The 13,331-nt window shown below is 42.4% G+C and overlaps 1 protein-coding gene across 4 annotated transcripts in view; it reads right to left on the bottom strand.

Annotated features, from left to right (window-relative positions):
* The window catches only part of LOC122790442 (discoidin domain-containing receptor 2-like), a 1,000,047-nt gene that overhangs the window by 785,157 nt on the left and 201,559 nt on the right, over positions 1-13,331 (bottom strand). For all 4 annotated transcript variants that reach the window (XM_044057975.1, XM_044057974.1, XM_044057973.1 and 1 more), the window contains exon 2: positions 4,851-5,278. The gene's annotated coding sequence lies outside the window, so the exon portion shown is untranslated. The remainder of the gene's footprint in view (positions 1-4,850; positions 5,279-13,331) is intronic.

Genomic DNA, 13,331 nt, shown 5'->3' on the forward strand with positions numbered 1-13,331 from the left:
AGTACAATTTGTCCTTGTAAGCCTTCTATATGGAGGGCTTCTGGAAGGATGATATTATGGAAACCCATGGAATATTCAAGAAACATAGAGGTTAACAGAAGGCAATGAAGATCCAACTGAGTTTTCCCAGAGGGGTTTGCTAGCAGATTTATGTCTGTGATAAAGTTGAAGCAGAACAGCTTAGAAAAACTTCTGAAGTCTGTGAAAGTAAGGGAAAATTAAAATCATTGCTGCCTTTTAAACTTATCTTCGAAAAGCAATTTCCTTACATTCAGAATTGGGAGAAATACGGCTGTCTAACAATGGCTGTCTCAGCTCATCCCTGTACTTGTTACTGACAAGAGGAATTGGGCAGAAACGTTTGTGAAATTCTGACCTGCTGAAAAAAAGTAATAAAGTCAAATTGGACGATACCACAGTCCAAAGGTCACTTTTAATACGGAGGGAACTGGCAGACTGTGGGGCAACAGGACGTTCCTGCTCAAAATATCTGCATGACAGTCTGAATCTATTGGCTGGAGGACTATAAACAGCATTTTTTATACCTAAAAAAAAACACTCCCACACTCGCACTGTTCCCTGCACAAGGGATAAAATTCTAGCCTTCTCATTTTTTGATACACCATACAACAGCCATTTTGTTTGACTGAATACAGAATGGGTTAGTAGCACCCATTCTTGTAGAACCTGGAAAAACGTAAATAATTGTCAGTCTCAACCTTCTGAAGAGCTTTGATCCCAAATGAGACCAGAAGCCCTTATGCCAGCATGGCTAACACAATGTGCCTCAACTCAAGCATGAAGCATCGGTGGTTAAGTATAATCCAGAGTGAATGGCCCCACAAAGGTTTTGGCTACCATAAGTTGGTGTGACTCCTCTACCACTGCACATTTCACAAGATCTGGAAATTCTTACCAATGTGTTTTGGGGGTCTGAATCCATAAACTACCGGAGAACTTGGATGTGAAGCACATGGTAACTTACATGAACACTAGTGTCAAAGACCTAAAGCAAGGCTTACTGAAACACATTGTTGCAATTAAAAAAAGGCACCATTAACAGGATGTCCAAAACCCCTTGAAGAGTAGAAATATCCAATAAGTCTTGCTACCAAGGAAATAACTTGCGACTCAGCAGCTACAATGGTATCTGGTCCAACTGTCAACAATTCACAGTGATCGCAAAGACTGGAAAGGTCTAAAGAAATGTAACCTGCATCACACAAAACTATTTCTGCTGTCATCTATTAATAGCCAGCCATTTAGAGGGGGAAATACTTGTTTCCATTGTGGTCATATTAGAAAATTGTTACTGTACATTTTATGTGGAAGAAAGCAAAGCCAAACCATAGAGTTCTGAATTGAAAAAGACTGGCACATACATGGTAGAGAAGGAATAATCTTGATCACTTCTTAATCATCACATTTATGTAATTTATGTATTTGCTAACCCATTAAGTAAACTAGTTCTTGTCAGTTTCCTTCTATCAATGACCCAAGCTGTAAGGCAAGGGTAAATACAACAAAACGTTCAATTCACTGTGCATGTTTTTGGGAGGTGTGAGGAAACCAGACTACTGGAAAAACTCCACAAAGAGAAGGTCAGGCTCACTAATGCTCCTTTAATAAGTTCTCAGTGGAGCTAAAACAATATGGGATAATATTAATTCCTTGCCAATTTGGCAGGACCTCTTGAATTTAAGAAAAAAAAACACATTAGCACCTCCTTCCCATAGGAAAGGGCAGTACTTCTCCAGCAAGGGCAGAAAACAAACTAGAGGAGGGGAAGAGACCTTTGTGCGCATCAACATTCAGTTGTTACCTCACTTACCCATGCATCGTTTATAAGGCAAACTAAGCTGATACACAGGAGAACATTGTTCCCTGGCAGCTCGATCTAGTAGTGGTCAACCAAGAGAAAAGGACTGGTGCTGACCATCTTTATCCTACCTGCAGCCAATCCTAAAACAATGAAGGCCCCAATCCTTTAGGCCAGCACACCTGCTAGACACAAGCAGTGAAGGTTTGCTGGTTTCCATGAAGCTCATGATATAGGTTCTGGAGTGAACCAAGGTTTCCATTGGCTTATCTGTGATGAAGAAATGATAACTGTAGAGGGTCAACCCTTAACATGTGCACTGAAATGGGCTCCTTCTCCTTAAGGAAGTCAGATATTTCTGGACCAAACAGCTGAGGGGGAGTACATAAAACATGCTCTGAGACCAATAATGATAAGGTGAGGCAGAGACAGAACTGCAAATGTAGTACAATAATCATGCCTGTTACTCTGGCCAACCTTGTCATCACATCAAACAAAATGTAAACCATAAAACTGCCAGCTTTACAAGCCATGAAGGAAACCTGCATTCTTAACTTCTCTCTGAGCTCCCCATCAAATACTTCCTCCAAAGACTACATTCTTTACCTAAAAGGCCACACTTTAAGTACAGTATCTGAAGTAAACAATTTAAAAATCTCATGCATACTGTCCTGTCTGGCTTCCTAGAGACCACAGGATCAAGGTATTCCCATACCTGTTGCACAACTCTGCATGCATTCTGGGGTTTCCTCTGCAAGGATAGTATGGTATGGCATCAGTGGGCCACCCTCCATTAGCTTCAGTATTTCCCTACACAGTATTGTTCAGGAGGAGGAGAGAGCAGACACCTCTTTCACAACAGTTTCTTCTAAAATCTGGTCAAGTTCTTGAAGCAGATAAACACTATCCGCTTAAGAAAAGCAGAATTTGTCTTTTAACTTCTGAAGACTTGAAAAACTATTATTTGTTTTTTTTTTGGAAGTACTGACCATGTTTCTGGTGGGGAAGAAAGGGGAAAACAGGAAGAGTGATTGCATAGGGATGGGCTGGTCGAGGCACAGAAGGTGAAGGCCAACAAGAAAGGATGAATGACAGACTAGAAAACAGAACCTGGATGGTTAAGATCACCACCCTGTAATTGTTCTGAAAAGGAGTACCCACAGCATTAAGTGCTGAAAAGTTGGCTGAGCAAATCCAATTGATGTTGGCAAAAGAGGTGCCTTAGCAGATGAGGTCTTCTTTACAAACTTTGTAATGGGGGGTAAAACCTGTAAATGGGAACAAAAATCATTTCAGTGGCCCTGCTGCCAGTTACACCAGCATCTATTTGTGAAGCCTGTGCTTAAATTTGAATGCTAGGTGTAAATGATGCCAGTCTACAAAATTAGCTCCGACTGAAGAGTAGAAACACTTTTGCAACCTGGGAATGGACTTAAACAAAGTGGAGAATACTGGCAGAGTGTATTATGTTTTTTTTTTTATATGCTCAAAGTTTATCAGACCTTCACCTGGAAGACTAAGATGATCATTGCTGCTCTTCCATGTTTGCTCCTGTGTCTGAAATGCCAGTACTTCCTGGCTAGGGAAGGGAATAAAAAGTAGACGGGCGTAGTCGAGACACAAAGCCTCTCCGACAAGCAAAACGAAAAAAAAGAAACCTCTGTAGTCTTTTTATAGCATTTTTTGCTAGTGCTAAACTATCCACTAATGGAAACATCTTTTTGCATTACATAAAAGGCCCCCAAATAGGGTGTTTGCCTGCAGGGCTTATTAATTTGCCACATAGGCTCTTAGTTTTGAAGATCAGGTCAATGAATAGAAGCTTAGGCGCAGACAAGTTGATGTAGAGTCGAACATTAATCCCTGTACTGCTGTCAAATCACAGTTGTAGGCTAGATAGGAAAAAAACATCAGATTTACTTGAACAGCACAGACGTTTGATGAAAAAGTAAGAATCGTGCTTCAAATTGATATGACAGCAGAGTTGGTGCTTTCCAGATGGACAGTTTTGATAAGTGCTACAGATAGTTTGACAATTGCAGAATTAGTCCAGTGTGCAACCACAGCCACGCCTCTTCAGTTTCTGATGTTTTCTTCTATCATATTTGACCTCGGAATTGTACAATTTACAGTTCTGGACTTGAATTGTTAGTACATATTCTTTCCTTAAAGCAGTTTGAGCCATCTGTGGCTTCTAAGATCTTGGGTCTAAAGCCATACAGTATCTTATAATTCTTAACACTTTTTACGATTCACTTTACTGCTGGGTTCAATTCTTTGAAGCTCATTACACTGCAGTGTGTAGTTTTCATTTACCTGCAATAAATGAGGTTGATGCCTAATTTGCATAAACCATTTACTAGGCTGCATCCTGCATTGCTCTTTACCCTCATTAGAAAGCTGAAAATGGAAAAACACTGCTGGTCTTCTCAGTTCCAGAATTATAATACACAGCAAACCCAGATTTAGAAGCAATATTTAAATCAGACCACCCAGTGATGTAACTGCTGTGTTCCCTGCTGCCCCATTGGCAGCTACACCTATGAAACAGCTCAAAGGCCTGCTCTGTAAGACAAAGGACAATGCAATATGATGCCACAGAAACAAAAAAAAGAGTCAGCTAGTCTGCAACGTTTGGTGCAAGCCCTCTGATAATGCCCAGCAATAAAGTTAAACACTTGCAGAAAATACCCATCAGACTGAAGAGTAAGGCTGCAAATTACAGGTCCCACTGAACATAAACGGCTCACCCATCAAAACCTCATAACAGAAAGAACGACCCTGAAGTCACACCAAGGAGTGGGTCTGCTAAAAAGTATGGGAGGGGTCATAAAAAAAAAGTTAGGAACCATATTAATATAAGATTAAGACAGGTGAATACCTACAACTTTAAATGTTAAAAGTAAATGGTGTATTTTTCTCAGAAAGGATAAACATTTTACTGTTCACTTATTATGCATCTTTTCAAAAACCTTTTGAATACTAATATTAAGTAGCAAATTTTCCCTAAACACTATTGAATTATACCCACCAGTCAGCAAGAGTAGCTCCTCCCACCAGCAGATCCAGGTCTCTGTCTGGTGTCAGGTATCCAACTCTTCAGCTGGGTTCCAGTTCCAACCTTTGATATCCTTTTCCAAGTTTTCAGGACTAGAGTGGAAATTTAGGGACAGATGTCCCAGTCTGTGTTTCTGGAAGAAATCATATTCCAAGGCTGAGTATCCAAGTTTATGTTTTATAACCAAATCACACTTCCTTGCTGAAGACCCTCTGGCTGAACGTTTCCAAGACGTGTTGATTGCTAGAATAAAGTATCCAGCCCTGTGCTTTATAAATGGGTCAAACACCAGGTATTGCGTCCCTGTTTTTCTGTCTGGGAAGACCACAGGAACTAGATATGTGCTTCTAAGCTTTCTGGCAGAGTCTTGTCTATACTCCAAGGTGTCCATAAACATTTATCTGTTAAAACAAGCAGAAAAATGTCCATTACAATTCGTAATCTAACATTTTCAGAAAATCACTTGCCTGGACTAATTACTAGCATGTTAATGCTGATACTTAAATGCCAAATCTGAGAAGCACACACAAGTTTAAGCTGAGTGGTATAAACTGTACCTTTTAATAAAAGCAAATAGTACAAATAAATGGTATTACAACAAGTATATTTATAGTACCACAAACAGTCATTTCATTGGATTAACTTCTAGAAAGAGAGAACTGTTTATAGGTACAATTGAGGGTTACAGTCTTGGACTGCCACCTATTTTACAGTGATTACCCATGTAATTACATTTATCTTAAATACTGCTTCCCTCAAGGAACACCAGTAAAAGATATGAAATGTTCTGCAATGATTTAATCGACTCATGCTAGACAATCACAATGATTCAGGCAAACAGGCAAATGTTTTAAAAAGACTGAGCCCACCCTCTCAAAGCACTACTGTTGTAGACTTTGCTCACTGTATCTTCAAAATCAGTACACTCAATCCTGGGTTTATAAGGTACACTAGTGGCATAGAGGGATAAAAGCCCTCATTATAACCCTGGAAACCTGGAATCAACTAGCAGTGCAAGAAGCCTGACAGTGCAATGGGGCAGAATGGGAATGCACATCCTGGAAAGGGGAAACATGCTAGGTTGATCCACTTGTGAAGCCCTCGAGACAACTGGAGCATGGACACGAATGGTTAAGTAGAACTGCATGGTGAAAGTGACGGGTGTGGCTACTGCAGCATGGCAAATGCACCTTCAGAGTGCTATTCTTGGATAGCCTAGCACACAACAAATGTGAATGGTCAGTGTACACAGGGAGGAGGGGGTACTAAGGCCAGAAAAAACATCCCTCACTGGCTGCAGTATGATGATACCCCATTAGTCCCAACCTGCTCTGTAGTACTGGCAAGTGCAGTTCCTGAGAGCTTGTCAGGGAACAGGGGGCTCCATCAGCAGCAGTTTGTTCAGTAGGGAGACTCTCCAGGTACTGGTCACTCTAGGGAGCAAGCTTTAGGATAACTGAAATCAACAGTGGTAGGATTTGCAGAGATGCAATCCTGCACCCCCACACCAAAATGTTTTCTTTTTTTTTTTTTTTAAATCAGAAAGCTGACTGGTTGGTCTGTGCATTTGCATCATAGATTGCACACACACACACACACACACACACACACACACACAGATATATATATATATATATATATACATACACACACACACATACATATGTATATATACATACACAAACACACGTATGTATGTATGTATAGATGTATGATCATCCACACTGAAAACACAATCTACTGAAAGGCAACTGATCAAACATAACTTGTCAATCAATAGCATATTTGGACAGGGGACATTTTTTTTTTTTTTTTGTTTTTGTTTACATACCAGCTCAGAGATCTCACTACATTGGGTAATAGGCAAAACCCCCGATACCCACTGTGCCATGACTCTGCACAGAAACACAGACGGCAAATTTGATCAGTTAATTTTCTATTAGCTGTGTCTGCATTTTTCTGGGTTTGACAAGTTAATGTTTAACAATTATAAATTATGTACTTATCATAACTTGATGTCTGTGTTTTCTTCTTTCATTCCTCCTCATGGTTGGGTTACGGATCTAACTCGGCTGCATTTTTTACAGACTAGGATACAAGTCTTGAGCTCCTCCCACTTCCCATAATGCAGTGTCTCTAACTACCTCAGATCATATTTGCTGCCCAAATAGCTTATTAGAGTGCAGAAAAACAAAGAAAGAAAGACAAATCAATGAACCAGAGGCTCAAGACCAGTCTCAGTTCCTAAGACGTTCTCTCCAGGTCTTCTAGAGCACTGGGTAAGGGGATGGCTGGGAGAGAAGGTGAGGAGGAATGAAAGAAGACAACACAGATACTAAGTTATGGGAAGTACATAACTTTTAAATCTGTTGTTGTCTCTCATTCCTTCTCATGGTTGGGTTAGAGTCCCCAGTTATACAACTCCTGGGTGGCCTCAAGAAAGGCTGTGCCACAGCACTACAGAATCGAAGAAAGCCCTGCTCCTGGAAATAATGTCTAATTTGTAATGTGTGATGAAGGTATAAGTTTTTGACCAAGTGACTATAACACAGATATCGTCTAAGCATGCCCTGGAAGAAAGGGCAGATGAGGTAGACATAGACCAAGTAGGCAACTGTAATCTGTTCTTGGCATAAATCAGGGTAATGCAATCTATTATCCATTTAGCAAGAGTTACTTTTGCAACTGCCTGATCTATGTGGCTCTGTGAGAGACGCACAAATAATTGGTCTGATTTTCAAAAAGGTTTTGTCCTATGAAGATAAAAACATAACTGCCTATGAGCATCAACATCTGCTGTAACAAACATTCTTCATTAGAAAAATTTGGGAAGAAAACTGGCAGTTGTATGGTCTGGTTGAAGTTGGATTCTGTAGCTACCTTAGGCATGAAAGATGGATTACTACAAAGGGCCACCCTATCTTTTTGGAAGGTGATGCAAGGAGACAGCATCTGGATCTCGGAGATTCTCTTTGCTGAAATGATAGCAAAAAGAAAGACTGTCTTTCCATGAAAGAAACAAGTCACAAACACTAGCTGGTTCAAAAAGTTTTTGAGTTAAACCTTGTAAGACCACAGTAAGATCCCATGGTGGGAGGAGAAAGATTCTTTTCAAGAAGGTCTTGCACAATTTGGAGTTAGCAGTGGCACTAAAAACATTACCAGAATGGAAGTTAGAGATGGCTACCAATTGAAGTTTGACAGTAGAGAAACTGTCTCCTTCTTCAAAAAGAGATGCAAGGAAAAGAAGGATAGCGGATACTGGAGATGAAAAAGGGTCAGTGCTTTCTTTGTAGGCCCATAAGGCAAATCTCTTCCATTTACTTCAATTGACTTTCTTGGTAGCCACTTTCTGGGAAGCTAGAACATCTCGGACAGGGGAAGCAAGCAATGAACTTTGAAAAATCACTGGAAGTAGAGAAACCAAGCCGTCAGTTTGAGGGATATCAGACTGGGGTGAAAACCCTCTATCTGGTGAAGGAGGAGGTCCCGTTTGGGTTCCAGTATCCATGGAGGATATTTCAGGTGAGACTAAAGGAAGGGGAACAAATCTGATGAGGTCAGTAGAGGATAATGAGGATTACGGAGGTCTTCAGTCATTTTGCTTTCTATAGAAACTTTGGGATAAAAGGTAGAGGGAGATAAGTGTAGAGGAGACTGGGGGACAAATTGTAAACCAAAGCTTCCCTCAGGGGCTCCCTGGAGGGGGGATCAGAGCAAAGTAGTTACTGCACTTATTTTGGGGGGATGCAAAAAGGTCAGAGCAGGGTTGGCCCAATGGCTGAAGCTCTAGTCCACTACTGATTGGTTGAAGGACCACTCATAATGGGTCAGAATGGACCTGCTGAGCTTGTTTGCCAGAAAGTTGCATCTCCTTGGTATGGAATTGCAAGCAGAAAACAGTCCAAAGACATTGCCCATTCCCAGACCCTCATGGTGGCTCTGCACAATGGTAAGAGCAGGTTCCTCCTTGTCTGTTGATATACCACACCACTGACATGTTGTCTGTGTGAATCGCAATAGTTCCTAAAGGGAGAACATCCTGAAAGGCTTGCAACATGAGGAGGAGGACTGCTCTCATCTCCAGAACACTGATATGCAACCTGGTCTTTTCATGTGACCACATGCCTTGGACCATCTTTCCATTGAAATGCCCCCACCCCACCCCAACTGGAAAGCATCTGTGGTCACAGTGGCTGAAGCAGGAGGAAAGAGGGTAATGTCTGTCAATCTTCAAGTTATCTGATAGCAGCCATTAATGGAGGTGCTTTCTGCTAACTGAAGTCAACTTGATAGGGGCAGATAGAGGACGGTAAGGAATAGACCACTGAGCAACCAGGGTCCACTGAAACATTCACATAAAATACCTTGCTAGACAGACTAAGGGAATGGCAGCTGCCATAGATCAGAGAGCCTGAAGTATCAGCCTTGCTGGTGGGGAAGACTGGTTTAAGATGGCTCAAACCTTATCTCTATGTCTGAACATGATGAGTGGGTAGAGTTGCAATCTGGCTCACTGTATTCAAGGAAGCTCCGATAAATTATAAACTCTGAACCAGGGACAGGTTAAGCTTTGTAAGATTTATGGCTATATCCAGATGGCTGGCAAGGTTGAAGAAGTAATCTCTGGCCTGGAGTAGTTGATGCCTGGTTGGAGCAGTGAACATTGAGTCATCCAGATATGGAAACACTCAGAATCCTTGCAGTCTCAGGTGAGCTGCAACTACTGCCATGCATCTGGTAAACACCCTGGGGGCTGTGTTGAGTCCAAAGACAGACCTCTGAATTGGAAGTGACTGGCTCCCTGCAGGAAGCACAAATGACTTCTGGAGCGTCTATTTTGATGTGATAGCATGCATCCTTAGAGTCCACTGAGCACATCCAATTGTCCTTCTGAAGCAGCAGTAGAATGGACTGGACCATAACCAATCAGAACTTTGCCTTCTTTATGAGCAAATTCAATTTTCTTATATTCAAAATGGAGTTCAAGTCCCCGTTTTTCTTTGGCACTAAAAAGAAGCGAGATTAAGTTTCAAATTCTTTTTTTCAGTAGCTTTAGAATCTCTGCTACTGCATACTCCCTCTGACTGGGTGGAACACTGGGAAGTCTTTCTAACCTCTCTGGTGGAGGAAGGAGAAAGGGGTTATAATAAGCTGTGGATATAATCTTTACCACCCATTTGTTTTGCATTATATCCATTCAGGCGGTAGGGTGCAGAGAAAAATGACCCCCCACTGCCTCCAGAGATGAGCAGTTGGGCAGCACTTCAAGAGCGCTGATAGGGCCCATCAGAGAATGGCATTCTGAAGCTGGGATTCTGTGGACCACCTCTATCCCTGGGGTGGCATCTCCCAATAAAACCTCCTCCTCTGCCTCTAGAAGTGGGATCCCCATGCTGATCCTGGGAAGACCCGAAATTTCCAGAACCAGGTTTTCTTTCCATTGCACTGGTTTCTAGAAAAAGTGTGCTGAGCAGCTGAAAACTTGAGCCCAATGGCAGACAAGATCTTTCCCTCCTGCTCACTGCGGGTTAGGGTTTCTGATAGATGGTCCAAAAAGGTAGGACTGAACAAACGGGGTTATTGACAAAGGACACCTTAAAGGGTTTCACAAAATCACAAAGCCTCATGCAGGCATGTCTTCAAATAGCAATACCTAAGCTGGCTGCCTGTGAGGCACCCTCTGTGCAGTGGGAGATAAGCCTCATGGAAGAATTGGATAAAGATTAAAGAGCTGTCAGTCAGGGAAGACACCTTGAAGTCCTCCACCGACATGAGTCTAAGAGTTCCTTCACCAATTTCCCTCTGCAATCAAGTAAAGCCTGCCAGGCAGTTTAATGCCATCAGCAAGAAAGTTGCCAAGGTGTAAATGCAGTTACAAACCTGTCCATTGCTCTGGACTCCCTGGTCAACAGATGGACCTTGCAGCTCTGTTCAGCTAGCTCCTTTCTGGTAGCTGCTGCCAAAACCATGGCATCAACAGGAATATCCTTGGTCCAATATGGTCTGTTCTTAGTGGGAGATAAAAACTTGTGTTTACATTTAGGAATCAGTTCAAAGTCCATCTCCTTCCTAGCCAAGTGGGATCCCAAATCTATACCAGGGGGACCACCCAAGATGTAGATGGGCCCATCCTGAAACCCTCCAAAAACACTAGCCCTTCCAGGGAAGGAGGTTGGGCCAACAAACCACCTCTCTGCCTCAGGATCTCTAAAATGTCTCCAAAGAAGACATCCTCCAGTGGTAGTCTGGGGGATCCTTCCCCTTCATCAAAATCTGTGCCCTCCATGATGGACTCTAAAGGGGAGTCGAGTCTGCTTTGGCATGTCCTCTTATGAGGGATGTCTTCTGTGGGATACCCAGGGGAGGTATCAGAAGAAGAGGGGGCTCCCTCTAGGGGAAGAGTTTACAGGCTTATGTGGACGAGCTGCCTCTGGCCAGGCATGACAAGCTCAGGTCTCTGATCCAAGGGGGTTCAGTGGGAAGGGTCATAGTTCAGACAGACCGGGTTCCTATAACAAGAGAAAGCCCTTTCCATAACTTTGAATGCTGAAGGATCCAATGAATCCCTTCCCAGTTCCATAGGAGTTGAGGCTACTGAAGAAGAATGGGCAGGAATCCCCAAGCCATGGGATCCTGGTAGAATCAGACCCGAGCTGTCCAGCACCTAAGTGCCAAGAGGAAGAGATGGCTCTGACATAGTTGGAGCTGAACCCCTCCCCCCCACATCAGATGGGGACATCCTGGATCCGAAACATTCTATGATACAGACATCAGAGCAGAGGAAGTCAGGGCAACAGTCGGAGTAGAAGGGTAACTCCTCAAACTTGACCACTGACTCTCTCAGTTGGCTATGATCCTAGGACTCCAATACTGATGGACAGATTGGAGAAGGAGAGTGAGCTTGGAGGGAAACACTCACAGATCCCAGAGGGGACAGAATGGAGAAAACCCCCAATTGGATCAGGGTCTTAAGAATCTTCTTGATCATCCTGTCCATGTCTACCTCTGAAGGGCACCTAGAAGACCTGGAAGAAGCCACTGATGTAGGTCTGGAGTGCCTGATGGGCATCTGCAGCAGTCCAGGGGAAGAAGCAGCCTCCATGCCCAGCACCAGTGTGGGACCCCTAGCTATCAGATCCATAGCCTTAGGATACGAGATGGAAGTAGTAGCTTCAGGAGATTTGATGATCAAAGAGTGCTTTGGATCCACTGGTGCAGAAGTAGGTCTGAGATCTGAGTCCGTCAGATCCGAAGGTCACGGAATTTTAGAGGGGGGCTCTGAAGATGCCCTCAAGGTCTTGTGATGTTGCTTATAGGAGTCAGAAAACCTGCCACATTCTTAAAAGGGGTTTGAGCTCCTGGACAGAAACTTGAAGAAGCAGGCAAAAGGCCCTTGAGGATTAGTTTATTTTTGGGTCAGCGATAGCTCTAGGGTTGAAGCCCTTGCAGATGGAGCAAGCCGACTGCAGATGGTTAGGGCCAAGGCAACAGACAAATTGTGTGTATCAGAATGTGGGAATTTCTGACCACATTCAGAGCACCTCTTAAAACCTGCAGGTTTATCCAACATAATACAGCAAAAGCACACCACAAAAATGACCCGAACACTGCAACAACAGCAAAAGCAACTATTTCACTGTAGAACAGACAATCAAAAATAGCTGAACAAAAGAGAGCGACTACAATTTTTTTTTTTTTTAAAACAACTACCGGAAAGAAAAACAAGCCTAAAAAATGGCTAGAAGGGGGGACAGAGAGAGAGAAAATAGTGAGCAAAGCCCAACAGCAGAACAAGGAGAAGAGAGGAAAGATTCTAACCCTGCACTGCTATGGAAGGGGAGGAACAAAGAAAAAGGATATTTATCTAAGAAGATTGGAGACAAATGTAGAAATCCTACTGCTAATATCACGAAAAACACTTGAGACTCGAGAAACTATGTCTATCACTGCTGGCAACAAACGAGATCTGAGGTAGCTAGGCAGAGGACAGTGCATTATAGGAAGTGGGAGGAGCTCGAAACTTGGATCCTATTCTGCAAAAATGCGACCAGGTCGGATCCGTAACCCATCTGTGAAGAGGAATGAAAGAGACATCAATTCTTGCCTGTAACCCATATCTGTCAATATTACATATATACATAAATATGTACACACATACGTGTGTGTGTGTGTGTGTGTGTGTGTGTGTGTGTGTATATATATATATATATATATATATATATATATATACATACACATGTAAATATAGATATATATATATATATATATACACACACACACACACACACACACACACACACACATACACACAGCACTACAAGCTATTGGGCATTGAGCTTCATGGTTAAAAAAATGGACTATATGAGATTCTGTAATGGAAGTTGAGCTTGAAAACCATGTGGATACAGAACAATACACCTATGATGCAGACTTATTTCATAAAGCTGACTG

This window comes from Protopterus annectens, chromosome 16.part0, assembly GCF_019279795.1.
Source record: "Protopterus annectens isolate FY-2018-M chromosome 16.part0, PAN1.0, whole genome shotgun sequence".
In the NCBI taxonomy this organism is placed as follows: Eukaryota; Metazoa; Chordata; order Ceratodontiformes; family Protopteridae; genus Protopterus; species Protopterus annectens.